The sequence below is a fragment of the Puntigrus tetrazona genome, chromosome 22 (genome assembly GCF_018831695.1).
Source record: "Puntigrus tetrazona isolate hp1 chromosome 22, ASM1883169v1, whole genome shotgun sequence".
NCBI classification, from domain to species: domain Eukaryota; kingdom Metazoa; phylum Chordata; class Actinopteri; order Cypriniformes; family Cyprinidae; genus Puntigrus; species Puntigrus tetrazona.
In genome coordinates this window covers 8,140,787-8,155,304 of record NC_056720.1, presented here as the reverse complement: position 1 = coordinate 8,155,304, position 14,518 = coordinate 8,140,787, and the positions used below count along the sequence as shown (strand labels likewise).

Below are 14,518 nucleotides of genomic sequence, written 5' to 3'. Positions count from 1 at the left end.
TACTTTACTTTTTAGATTTTTTCCATTAGCCAGAGTGACGGAGGTGACTAAATCGGCTGCTGCTAAATATAGTCTGTATTTTAAAGGGGTAGAGGAGGGGCTATCCTCTCTTCATCCCAGAATTGGAATCATGAACCACTTTGAACAAGTAAGACTGCAGACAGAAAGAAAATGAATCACAGATCTATGTCATCGACATATTAGCCCTTATCCCTATGTTCATATACATATGCTGACACTGCTGTGTGACTTCTCCTGTGGTTTTGATTGATGCAGGAAATAATCTATATCTCAAATGCATGAAAACGTCAAAGGGCAGCATGTACTTGTTTAGAAGCCTAGCAACTATAAAATTGGAGTTTGCATAAATTTCTTGATATAAAACAAAGTAGGTAATAGAATAATTCTCCTCCCTTTTTACAATTAATGCGCAGAGATTTGTAGGATGACTATCCAAAATAAAAAATAATAATAAAACACAGCTTAGTTTCCTACAGTTTTTTGTGTTACAGACAAAATCAGATTGTTTTTTAGGTATTTTTATTTATTTTAATGCTCAGAAGTTTTGCTGTTTAGACTGTATTATGAGTTGTATTATGTGCACAAAAATGTTTTAAGGTGGAGATTGTCCATCAGAGCATTTTTTCCCGTGGCTAAGTATTTTTTTGTTGTTTATTTTTTTGAATGGGAGGCAGCACGTTTTAGTTTTTTTTAAATGGCAGGAGCATATACCAACTGGGCTGAACGCCTTTTTCATGCAGAGTGCTGATTTTTTTTCTCAGCACAGAGAGTTTAAGAACAAACTAAACTTGGTGTGAAATGCAATGCTTATTACTGTCACTTTTAAAGAAGCAACCTGGGATAAATTCCACATCTGAAACTAACATCAGAGAAAACAAAAGCAGAAAAAACAGGTGTGAGGCATTGAGCATTGCATTAACATTTTTCAATTCATAAATATAAACTATCTGCGAGAACAGATGCACTAAGTTACACTTCCATGGATATTCCGGTGGTCATAGCAGCCTAAGTATCTCAAACTGATAAAAATGCTACACTGCAACAGTATCTCCAAGCCTCAGCTAGCTATTTCAGCATGAGCTGCACATCCTAATGCTTTTGGCTTTACACAGCCACTCAATAATAAACCCAGAAACATAGCAAATGTCCTAGAAACCACACAAAAATACACTAGCAATCGGCAAGAAACAACCCAAAGCACCCTATAAAACTCCTCAAACATCTCTAGAAACTACCTAGAAACAACAACTCAAAGTAATTCTATCAAACACTCAGAACATTCTAGAGCAACTGTTACCAAAACACCTCAGCAACACCTTAGCAACAACCCAAAACAATCTAGAAGCCACCAGAAACAACCTGTAAAGTATCAGTAGCAACAACACTAAAAACATACTTACTTACCTATAAGCAATCCAGCACTGAGTGGAACAACTCAGAACAATCACCTAGAACAATCCAAAGAACCATAGCAACGCACCTGGGAAACACACAAAATACCCTAGCAACCCTAAAGAACCCATATAAAAAAATACCCACAGCAATCACATTGTAACTTCTGGAACTACATTCTAGGAATCATACTGGCGAGGATTCTCCTATGCAAGCACAACCTACATTTCCTTTTCTCCAAATCTAGTTTTAGCAAGTCTGTCTTTATGCACGCTAGTGATGCTGGAAATTACACAGACCTTCACCCTTTAAATAAATTAGCTGTTTAGATTTCCTTTCAAAATCTAAAGTCAAAGAAGAACCATCAGGAAGGTCTATTTCATGAATCTACTAGTCCATCTGAATAAGGAAGATTAGATGTATTTATATGTATGTCCTTTCTGTACCAATATTGAACGTTAAGCCTAAATGGCTTCTAATTTCTGCATGTCTTGTGGCTTCACACTCTAAGCTTAGTTGCAATGCAGAAGTACAGAACCTTTGTTAAGTCCGCTGCAAATGGCTTCAGCTGATTAAACCAAATGCGATTTAACTTGCAAGTGTTTCTAGGCCTAGAATAACGTGCTTATATTCAAGCAATGCCAAGCTTCCTTGGAACAGTGTTAGAAGTTTGTCATCCTTTTGTGTCACACATCCAAGCTCAAATCCCGATTACCAATGCAGCTAACGCTAACTGACACAACATCAATCCCCATCCGCTTTTAATGTTGCATCCCCTAAACGTGTCTTGATTCCCTTCCACCAATTCATTTGCTCAAAAACCTGAATATCTGCTGGTCATAACAACCGACCCCAGCAGCCTTGAGAGATAGACAGCATGAAGACTTGGGGCAGCATCTCGAAAATCCACTTTCCTTCCGACGTGTCATCTGATGGATAATCTGACGGGCGAGAGAGAGGCTTTGTGGGAGTCACGGTAATTCAATCCATACGGCAGTTTGCTTCTCAGCACTCAGTCAAGCTAATGTCATTACCGGACAGGGTGTTCGTAATGTGCCAAGGGACGAGGCGGAGGTCATCGCTGAGTTTAGCGGTCTGGGTAAGGCACACAGCTCCTCCTCATTTAGCAGGAGATTTCAGCAGGCTGCCCCTGGAAATGGATTGTTTGGCTCTTGGCAAGGCAAACCACTCTATCTTTAAAAAATCTTTCAGGAAACTTAAAGAAAAAAGAAGACGCTCTCTTTGATTGTTAAGATGTTAAAATGATCATCTGCTTTTTGATGAAGTGAAGCCTGAAGTCTACTTCAGAGTGAGTCCAGCTTACGAGTTGAGTGTGCACAGATGCCACTTTAAAGTCAGAATTACCAGTAGGAAACTTTTGGCCTTCGTGAGTTTAAGCTATTAATTAAACACTTACTAATGTGCTCCCTTAACACTCTGGGCGCAATGATTAAGCATATGCTAATGAAAGCGAATTATTATGAATTAAATGTTTCTTTTAATAAACGTGTTATATGCTTGCTGTGGAACAAATTGATATCGATTAGGACTGGCTCCTGACTAAAGAATTTCTCTCTTGTTGGACTAGTAGTCGTCTATTTTGGAAACCAGTAGCCACCCAACTGGCATAGCGTCATATACAAATGCTATTTTTTTAATTGTTGATCATTTATTGCAGTTCTTTGGTGCTGCTTATGCCCGCTAACACATTCACAACTCCGGTAACAGAATAGGTAACACTTGTTATCTATTAAATATTCTTCCTTCAGTAAATTCTTAGATTTGCTGCTTATTAATAGTTAGTAAGGTAGCTGTTAAGTTTAAGTATTGGGTAGGGTTAAGGACGTAGGAATAAGACATGTGCTTAATTATTTCTAGTAAGATGCATGCTAATACAAACTAATAGTATTACCAATCTAGACATTGCACAATTTTTTAGGTGACCATCCCCAGACATGTTCTGACAGAGATTTGTAAATGAGCTAAAATATCTGTTTGTATATACATATTTGCATTACAGACGGCTGTAGAATCCACCTTCTTGCACACCACGATTAGATTTGACTGTGTACTTCAGTCGCCTGCTGCGCCATTGGTTTGAAGCTACTTTCAGTCATTAAGCTTCATAAACAAACATACAGACATTTTGACAACTCAGAAACCCATGTCCAGGAAAAAAAGAGGAGCGTGGCGATCCGGCTGACTCCGTTATTATTCCCGACCAACAGAAATTACTCCAGGTTGAAAAGAGGCATGTATCTTGAAAGTACATAACAAATTGTTCTTTGCTTTGACGCCTTTGGTGAGGTTAGAATCTGGCCTGGTTTCATTCTCTAATCCCATCTACACTCATTCCTACTTTTGTATCCACCCAAATATGAAGACATCAGCGAAGTGAACAAGCTGGTAATAAAATGCAAATCTGTCCTCTGTGCCCTATTGCGAATGTCTGAAAAGAGTCTCAGGTTATGCCTTGGGTTACTTTCCTGCGCATGAAGGAGTAGCAATAACATAACTCGTGGATTAAGAACGATGGTGTTACTCAGTTTAGCGTTCTCTGATCCCCGCTTTTCAGGTTCCAGCAATCACTCCTTGGGTGGCCCAGCGGCCATAGAGCGTGGCGACAAATGCTCACAATCTTCTGTGTTTAGCCGAAGCGTCAGATGCTGTCTCATTAATACCGGAAATACGACTGCATCTTTTAACAAGACATATTGAGGATGAAAGGGGAAGGGATTGTGCATTTTAGATTCCGGAGACAAGATTTCTAAAGCTCCGGTGACTCCAAAAGAAAGGAATTAACTGCAGAGGAATGATCTCAACATAAAACCATAAAGGACCTACGGAAGGCCATCATCCAGCGCTCTGTATTCAAGCGAGGAATGGTTTCAAACACAAAAGTCCAGCTGGGAATGTCCTGCTTTAAAATCGAGCCCTTCTTGAAATTCCCAGACTGCATTAAATCCACACCTTCTTAGCGGGACGTGATGACTCCTAGTTTGCACCGCTTGGTCCAGCAGGTAAGAAAGACGATATTACCATGATAGTCCCACATCCATTACTCAAGGATGCAAATGAAATGATTAAACGAGGTCTTTACCTTTGTGCGGAAACTTGAAACTATGGGTGTTTGTTCCAGGATTGAAGGTTTTAGCAAACTCTTGCTATGTATGTGGGTTAATCCAGAACGGCACAGCAGAACTGAAAACTAAGGTTTAAACCATGGTACGCTGTGAGAAAATTGTGATTTAGTGAGCAAGGGTGCCTGCTGATGCATGTAATCACAGCCAATTTTCAAGATACTTCCATCTTCAAACCCCTGTGGATCTACCATAAACAACTCCTCAGCCCAAACAGGCTGTGTTTTAATGGGTCATGATCTAGACAGAAAGAGAAATATTTTTGGATTTTGCAGAGGGCAGATACTAAATGCGAGAAGCTGCAGCTCCATCCCAAGTTGACGGACGTCTGTATAAACGGCTTATGTCTAGTGCCCTTGAGGTCAAAAATTGGATTAACATCATACGGTGGCAGTTCAGATAGATTTGACTTGCTGCACACTTCTGCTGCAGAGTTTGCTGAGGCAAAAAAATTAGGTTTAGGCAGATTCTTTATTGGAAGAGATCAGTAGCTCCATCTAGTTAGCAAAATGACATTAAGTCAGAGAATACATTGGTCTGTTATCATTTATTTTGAAAATGTTACAGCATGTAATTAAACAACAAAAATAAATGGGCATTCGAGATAAATGCTCAAACCTGTTAATCGAAACACAATCCGCAAAATGCAAATGTGAAGTGAATGTACACCCCAAATCATCAAGTCCGCTTTTAACATCATAGTCCAGCAGAGATGTATTTTTCCGTTCTTCTGCATTGTCACACTCAAGGTGACACAGATGAGAAACCACGATTGGTCCATATTTAGCGTTTATTGTTGGATAGGGCAACTCTCTTCTTGCGATCTTTGCATGCGCCATGCTTCCTCTCTTTACTCAAGAAGTTCTCCAGTTTTCCGCTCTCTTTTCAGTTCGCTGTACTTCTCAGCCAATTCCAGCTTCTTCTTGTCAGCTGTAAAAGGGTTTAAAGTGTTACATAAACGAAAATGACCATAATACTAAGTTAGATTATTTGATGTTATTTTTCTAAGTAAAACTGTTATCAGCACAAAAGCTAAAAAACTGACTAGCATAACATTCAAACAACAAATGTTCTTTAAATGTACTCAAATATATGCAAAAAAACTTAAAAATTCTGGGTGAAAAAGCATTTACATTTCTTTAGTGTAGAAAAGGTTTGTGCCCTGGCCAATCTAATCTCTCTGCTTCCCAGCCTGAACTGTGTAGATCCTTTCTCTTTCCTGCTCTTGTCTCTGTTGGGCCTTCTGCTGGTTTTTAACAGCTGTACAAATACACACACACACACACACACACACACACACACACACACACATAGAAAAGTACATGGTACTAGAGCAGCAATATTATGGTTATCACAACTACATTGATGTTTTATACAGCTTTATTTTTTTAAATTCAGCAAGTCATTATATTTGAAATGTCACTCATTCTTTTTAAACAAGGCTTTCATTTCTTCCTTTTTAGAGTCCGATTTCATTTCCTGAGTTTCTCTTCTCTTTAATATCTGAAATAAACAGCAGTGGGCATTAAATAGCTGCATACAGGAAAACAAACAAGAATCAGTAAGGTTTCTTAAAAATTTCACAGACTTTTGTTTCCTTTCCTCGGATGGCATTACAAGGAATTTGTACGCCTGATTAAAAATTTCAGGCTTGAATTCCCCAGAGAAGTCATCAAACGAGGGGTCTCTTTGAAATGAAAAGTGCAATATTTAAAAAGTGGAAAATCGGGTCTCTGGGCAGTTTGTTAACTGATATACAGAAAGCTTAAGTGTGAGCAAGCATTAATTTATTAAATTCCTGAAATGCACTTTCTTTTCCTCTTGACGGGAACCACTTTTTCGAGGGAAAGGCACATGTTTCTTTGCAGAAATCTCTTGAGGTCTAAGAAAGATAGTTTTTTAGACTCAAATGTACACATTAAGCCAAAACTAATTTGAGCTCAAGTAAATGATTATTTTTAGCACGATGCCCTGCTAAAACAGCAATCAAAGGCAGATAATTGGAAAAGCCAAGCTGATCTGTGATGCTACTTGTACTAAAACTATTAAAAATAATCTTGAAATAAAACAAATCTAATAGAATAACAATACTACAAAAAAATTGGACATGCTGCCTTGATAAATTAAAAATGAAATAATTTGAAATAAAATTATAAAACACTAAATCTGAAATTGTTTAATAAAATAAAAACAAAAATAAAAAGCACGTTAAAAATTACTTTTTAAAATTCAAAGTAAAAACTGAAAACTGGAGCAGAAAATGAATGTGTACACGAAAAAATAACAAAAACTCCTACAATAATTAATCATAAAATAATCAAAACACTGCAGGTACCTGTGTTTATTTAATCGTTTCATGGCCTGCTTTTGATTCTGAGGCTTCATGTGCACCAAAAAGTAATTTTATTGTACGCTTTTGTCCCAACTTTATTCTTGTAGGATTAATGATTTCTGAAAGGTCATGTTTGCATAATTCTGTACAAACAGAAGCTCATGAAAGTAAATTTAAAAATCGCTTTTTTAAACGGCATCAGCAGTTAAACAGTGCTTAATGATAAATTTGAAACATTAAACCACATTTCTACATCTGATCTTTACCTTTTTAAGGTTTCCTCTGTGTTTTAGTTGTGCATTGCTGACTCCTTCTTCAGGTTACTTTCTACTTCATCTTCATACTCCTGACCTCATCTTCATCCTCTCAGAGTTCAGCTCCATCTTCCTCTACATATGCATCTTCATCTCTCTCATTTCCTCTTCATCCTCTGCTGGAAGTCCGAGTCGTGCCTCTCTTGCTATAGGTAAAGCAAAGTTTCTTCCATCTACTAAAACGTCCCTCTTCATCCTCTGAACTCTGATGTTCCATCTTAGTCGCACCTTTGCATGATTTAAGCATTAGCGTTTTGTCCTTTTCAGTTATTCTATATATTTTTTATTCAAGCTTGTTCGTGTGAGCTGTAGAAATGATGCATCGTTACGTTATTAAAAGAGAAATCTGAGAACATATGAAATTAATGTAAACAAACATTAACTTGTTAATAATTAGTCAACTGATGAATGCTTAATAATTTTTCTACAAATGCATTATGTTCTGAATACGGTTGTCAAATAATGTAAACAATTATATTTGTACATTTTTGTTTCTACTTGACAATATATGTCTAATAATGTCTATTGTAAAAGTAACAAATAACAACAAATAACTGAGTATGAAAGGTTATATTTTATTACTATTTTTCTGAAAATGCTCGTACTTACCGTGGTGTTGTTTTCTGACCTAGACATCCAAAGCCTCAGATACAATAGACCAAACATGCCGATAGAATGAAGAAAATCTTAACACGACATGTTCATTAAATATGTAATGCAGCTTCATATTCAACAACATTGTATTGCTGTCACAAAACTACCGAAGATGAACGTTTGCGAAAATGCGCTTTAAAAACACGTGGTAGTGCGAGGACCAGCGCATGCGCATCAAAACACGCCTATCAAAATAAAAAGTCAAAGTACATAGTCAAAATAAGTCTTAGTGTTTTATTGCATTTAATGTAATACTGCTGTAAATTCAGTCATAATAATCTTGTTATAGGCAAGTAATACACACACAGAAACACACAAAAATAATAAAATAAATAAAACTAAGACTTTCAAAAACCATATATAAGTACATTTTTATATTTAAGGACATTTTATTTTGAGAGTAACACATAAAAGCTTTGATTTAATTTGTTTTTTACAGCATTTTTTACAGCACAAAAAGTAGCACCATTAGCATATTCAAATTTAAAATTGTTTGAAAATTACAGAATGTAAATTAATATGTTTTTGGCATGATGTTCACAATAAAGCCTTTAACCTGCATCAAGACTAGCAACCTGATATCTGTTTTGTTATGGTTGTGTAGTCAACATATACAATTGCATATTATGTCTTCCTTTATTATCCTGATTTCTTTTTTTATCATTATTAGTTTGATGTTTTGCATTTCAGCCAATCAATTCTGAGATGTCCCAGACAAAGTTATTGAGGTATATCCTTCATTCTTTCTTGGTAGCCGCTGGTCAAAACATTCACTTTGAGCCACGGTTAAAGAGTTCTTCCAGTCCCCAACTGTTCCTGTAACACAGCAGTATGATAATGTTAATACATATTCCACTGCAGCTTGTCACACGTCATTTGTAAACATGTAAACAATTTGCAAATGAGGAACTTTTTAAGAAATACTTAAGTCATTCTCATTAATGACTAGTTGTCCACATATAAATTAGTTTTATTATAATATTATTATAAAAAAATTCTATTTAACTTTTTCACTTTGTCTGACCTTTGCACTAAAAACAGTCCTTTTGGGTGGTCTGTGATATTCTGAGGAAGGGATTCATAAAGTTGTACGGGGGTCTTTCTTCATGTTCTTGAATGTGGCTGTTTCCACCACTTTATCAATCGCTAAATCCGACCAGATTCTTTCCCACAAACTCACAGATTTTCACGACGACAGATCTGAGGTCCTGATAAAAGATTTGTACTTTTAATCAGTAAGTTTACATATATTCATATATATCTAATATAAAGTACAATAAATCAAAATAAGTTTGATGGAAAGTTTAAAGGGCCATAAACCAGACCTTGATCATTTCTTCATAAGTAAGAGATCAGGATGTTGTGTATTTGTCTTTATTTGAGATCCATCCTTTAACATGATCAAACCAACAGCCACCTACCACTACAAAACAGACAAACACACACACACACACACAAACAAACAAACATACACAGTTATCTCTAGATAGATATATAGATAATGCATAATTAAGTATCTGATATGCAAAACATTGCTGTAGACTAAATTGGTTTTGGCTCTTACTCCATCCTGTGACAAAAGTTTTCGCAGCATCTCTTCAAAGTTCTCTGGATGAATCCATGTTTTTCATATTGTTGGAAAAATGGAAATATGACACCATGACGTCTTTAGGGTTTCTCATGACATAGATGACCTGACAACGAAAAGACAGATGTAATAAACCTGTTCATGAAATCAAGCCAGTTTCTTAATCGGTTAATGAAGGCATACACATTTTCCTTTTCTTTGCAGCATTTTGGCATCAGCTGCTGGAGTAAATGGGAGCAGAAGGAGTCTTGAGATGGTCGTGTGTTGTAATCTGTCCCGTTATCCGATACTCCAGCCACGGCATCTGCTCCAAGACTGAGTTGGTTAGCCGTGTCTAGGGAAATCTTCTGCGTATATTAATGTCATGATCCGTTGGGTCCATACTGTACCTGAGAGAGTGATGTAGAGTCTGGCATAAAATACTAGGGGCTCAGTTGTTCTAACTTTAAACATTTATTTGTAATGCAAAGTTCACACTGTTCTGTGTAGAAATCAAGTAATTTTAACATCCCACTTACTAGATTTGGGGAAGGTAACAACAAAGACATCATCATCCTTTGTTTCAAAATCCTCTAAACTGTCAATATATTCTGGAGTAGAGATCATAATTGTCCTCAAAAGTTAAAACAGTTCCTTTGTAGGTGAACATTTTTGTCACTAAGCACTTTTGTATTCCTGCTGAGCCATGTTTGAGATCGTATTGAGGCCAAACCAGCAGCACTAATGGCCACGAACAGTGGAGAAGACCTTGATGTATCCAGAGGTATATTTCCAATGAAAAGAGCCATTTACACAATAGTCAGTTAATGTTGTTTATTTTTATGTAGTTAACTGGCAACCTTTGGACTGCTTTCTTTGACCTGATTTTTTATTATCAGCCCTGTACATAGTTGTAATCAAAGTTCATATGGTCAGTATTATCCTAAAGGCACCCTGACTTTTATCTATTGTGATAAGGTGACCAACACATCCATTCACATATCTGAGGGTTTATTAGTAGTTTGTAAAACATATGTAAGAACTTGAGTTTTCAGCCAGTAAATTCTGAGATGTCCCAGACAAAGTTAAGAGATTATGTCCTTTATTCTTTCTTAGTAGACAGCGGTCAAAACACTCACTTTGAGCCACAGTTAAAGAGTTTTCCAGTCCCCAACTGTTCCTGTAACACAGCAGGTTAGAAAACTATAATATATAATTTCCACGCTGCCGCTGACATGTCACATTTCTCACATTTTTAATAATGTACTTTTAAATAATGAACAATTAGAAAAATTATAGTATCATGAAGGGTGATACATTTTATATTTATATCTTATATCCTCTTATAACTTTGTTTGATGCTGCTTAAATAACCAATTCTCAATTTTTCACTTTTTGTCTGACCTTTACGCATAAACAGTCCTTTTGGCTGATCTGTGATATCCTGAGAAGGGATTCATAGTTTGGCCAGCAGGGTCTTTCTTCATGTTCTTGAATGTGGCTGTTTCACCACTTTATCTATTGCTGCGTCCGACAGATTTTTTCCCACAAACTCACAGATTTTCACAACGACAGATCTGAGGTCCTGATAAAAGATGTATACATTTCACCAATGAGTCTATAGAGATTCATAACTCAAAGTAAGTTTGACGGAAAGGTCAAAGAGGTCATACACAAACCAGTCTCACCTTGATCATTTCTTCATAAGTGAAGGATCAGGATGTTGTTGTATTTTTTCTTTATTTGTCATCCATCCTTTAACATGATTAAACCAACAGCCACCAAACACTACAAAACAGACATAGGCAGCAGGAGCACAACAAGAAAAGGTATTAACTACAAAAGAATTGAAGGTTCAAGGTGAGGAATTAGATGTTAACTTCTTGAACTAAACCACCAAGAAATACTTCAGTCCCATGCTACTATTTTCAAGAACATCAAACTACTTGAAGTGTTCAGAAGTACTTTCAGAAGGTTCTCAGAGACTTAACTAAGGTAAATCTTGAAACATGACTCCATCTAAAACCACAAGCTGAAGTGTTGTGAAATACACTGCACTGACTAATTTTAAAAGGCATAATAGAGATATTATTATATATTAATATATATATATATATATATATATATATATATATATATATATATATATATATATATATATATATATAGTCCTAGCTATAATGCTTTTGCTCTTACTGCATCCTGTAGAAGAATTTTTTCCTGCATCTCATCAAAGCTCAGAAGAATCCAGGTTTTTGTATGTTGTTGGAAAAATGGAAATGACAATTCTGCTGACGTCTTTAGGGTTTCTCATGACATAGATGACCTGACAATGAAGGCAAATGTATTAAACCTATGTATGACATCAAGCCAGTTTATTAATAATTTTCTGAATGCAAACACACTTTTCCCTTTCTCTGCAGCATTTTGGGCATCAGCGGCTGGAGTAAATGGGAGCAGAAGAGTCTTGGAGATGGTGAAGTGTTTGTAATCTTTCCCTATTCTCGATACTCCAGCCACGGCATCTGCTCAGCTGTGAGTTCTTTGGCTGTGTCTGGAAATCTTCTGCATATATTAATGTAATGATCCGTTGGGTCCACACTGTACCTGAGAGAGTGATGTACAGTTAAAATACATTAGGGCTCTATTGAATCTTTGTACATAACTTTGAATATTTATGCAGTGCAGTGCAAAGTACATATTTCTGTATTTTAAACAGTGACAAAGTTCAAGTGTGCTACTAAAACTGCTGACGTCCTCTCACTTACTAGATTTGGGGAAAGGTAACAACAAAGACATCATCATCCTTTGTTTCAAAATCCTCCAAACTGTCAATATATTCCAGGAGAGAGGTCAAAATCTTCTGTCAAAGCTTATGACAGTTCCTTTGTAGGTGAAACATTTTTTCCCAAGCATTTTGTATTCGTAAATTGCTAAACCATGTTTGAGATCGTACTGAGCCAAAGAGTCAATACTAGTAAAGAGCGTAAATAGTGGAAAAGACCTTGATATATATTTGACTGAGAAAATAGCTGTTACACAATAGCAGTTAAAGGGATTATTTATTTTTGCGTAGTTCATGGCCAACCTTTAGACTCCTTGCAGCAACCTATGTTATCATTTCAAAGGGGAAATGCAGTAGTAAAGTTCAGGATCCAACAAAATCTCAAATAGATGCAAAGATATGGTGTAATGTAGAAATTGTGGTTGCGTTTGTCATTCTTTATATTTTCAATAATATTTTAGATCATTGATTCTCAACCTTGAAATGAATGGCCCCCAATTCTCAAAGGCCCATGATAATGTGCTAAAATGAGTGCATATTCTCTGAATTTACGCTAATTGTGACAAAGATGCTACATTGCTGTTTTGTGATTTAGCATTTAATTCAGATCAATTATTTCAATATGTGAACAATTTGAGAGAGAGGGTGTTTCACTGGCCCTCTTGGAGGTTTGCTGAGGAGCCCTTTTGGCTCATGTCCCATGGTCATAAAAAAGCTCTGAAGGAAGTGTTTCATGTGATTTATCTTTGTAATATCTCTTTATATGGGATCATTCAAAACAACATTGTTAAATGTCACACAAGTGATGAGGGCAGTTTAAAACACAGTTTACTCTAGGGCTTTTGTCCCAGGTTAACCCCATAATTACAACCGTACGTAGAAAGCAAATAAGTTTGAAGCAAAGATATCGATCGCTACCTTCATTAGAACACACACACACATACAGAAAATATGATTTACATAATTTAATGATTAGACTTTTTAAATGTAAAATAACTATTTACAATAACTCCAACCACCAGCGTGTGACTAGAATAGAATTTAGGTGCCTTAGATGATAATGCAGTTGCTGAAGACTGTGATCGCACCCAAGTTTGAATTCACTGTTTGACTTTGTACTTGGCTTATGTCATGGACTCATTGACAGCTACCGGTCATTTTGGGCAGCTGAAGCATCTTAGAAATAAGTTTTAAAATAGGGACAAAATTTCTCATCCAGGCCATCCCCATACAAGCAAAACAAATTCAGAAACATGGCGACCCTATTTTTGGTATGGTCATCACATAAAAAAAGGTTCAAATACTTAGGCTGGAGGCGTGTAAAATAACTAAGCGTTCTTTGCAAAACTGCACCTTCACTTCTTTACATTGTCTTTATTTTGCATTGATATAAAATTTGCATTTATTATTATTTATAATATTTTTCCTTTAAAAAGTAAGCTAACAATGTTGTTTTCCTCCCAAACGGATGACCTTTGTCATTATTATTTTTAACTACAAAGTCCACAGTTAAACTATCGTCAAGCGTAGCAAACCATGGCTAATTTGTGGATTTAATAATGATCATTATTGTCATTGGCTGTATAATAAATCCATCATTAATTTTTAAGGGTTGCTGGCTTTAAAAAAAGACATGATTATTTATCTGTTAAATGACTTTACAATAGATAATAATGCTAATTATAATTTTTTTAATTTAAAGTGCTTGCAAGATTGAAAAACAAAACAAAAACACAATAGAGTGATTTAAAATTGTTGAGGAAATGCTGGCAAGTACTATGTGATGGCTAAGGGTTTTCTTAGCTGTCACTCATCAAGATGGAATAACAACTTTTTCTTTTTTTTTTTCTTTCTTTTTGTAGCTGTAGCATTATATTAATTTAGTATTTTGGGCAGGAGTCAGGATTAAACGTAAAAACATTTTTAAAATGAGAAAAAAAAAGGTTCCGTGTGCCGTGTTCATATATGCCCAAACAAACCAGAGCTAAGGGGGAACGCCAGGTTCTGAAACAAAGGGCCAGGTGTGAAAGAACAACCACACTCTCTGTTTTCGTGCCTCTTTTCACACATGGGTCACCTAATCCGATTATTTGAGAGCCGATCATACAAAGGGACCAGGATTAGTAAACTCTCAAGACCTGACGATATAAGATTACCATGATCAACAATGTGACATAACAAACCCTACACCTACTACATTTATAGAGTCTATCAGGACTTTTAGGATAAGAAATTTGACTTTTACCTATTGCAATTTTAATTAACAGTTGTTTTAACTCTATCTCTTTCTCATTCTCATGAACATTGAAAAGA

The 14,518-nt window shown here is 36.0% G+C and overlaps 1 long non-coding RNA gene and 1 pseudogene across 1 annotated transcript; both read right to left on the bottom strand.

Annotated features, from left to right (window-relative positions):
• Nucleotides 1-8,931: 8,931 nt before the first annotated feature.
• Nucleotides 8,932-13,381, bottom strand: LOC122328181 (annotated as a pseudogene).
• LOC122327252 lies at nucleotides 10,966-11,293 on the bottom strand. The gene is made up of 2 exons (XR_006247621.1): nucleotides 11,109-11,293; nucleotides 10,966-11,005 (listed from the first exon to the last, which is right to left on the bottom strand). It is a non-coding gene; the product is annotated as an uncharacterized LOC122327252 (long non-coding RNA).
• Nucleotides 13,382-14,518: the final 1,137 nt, after the last annotated feature.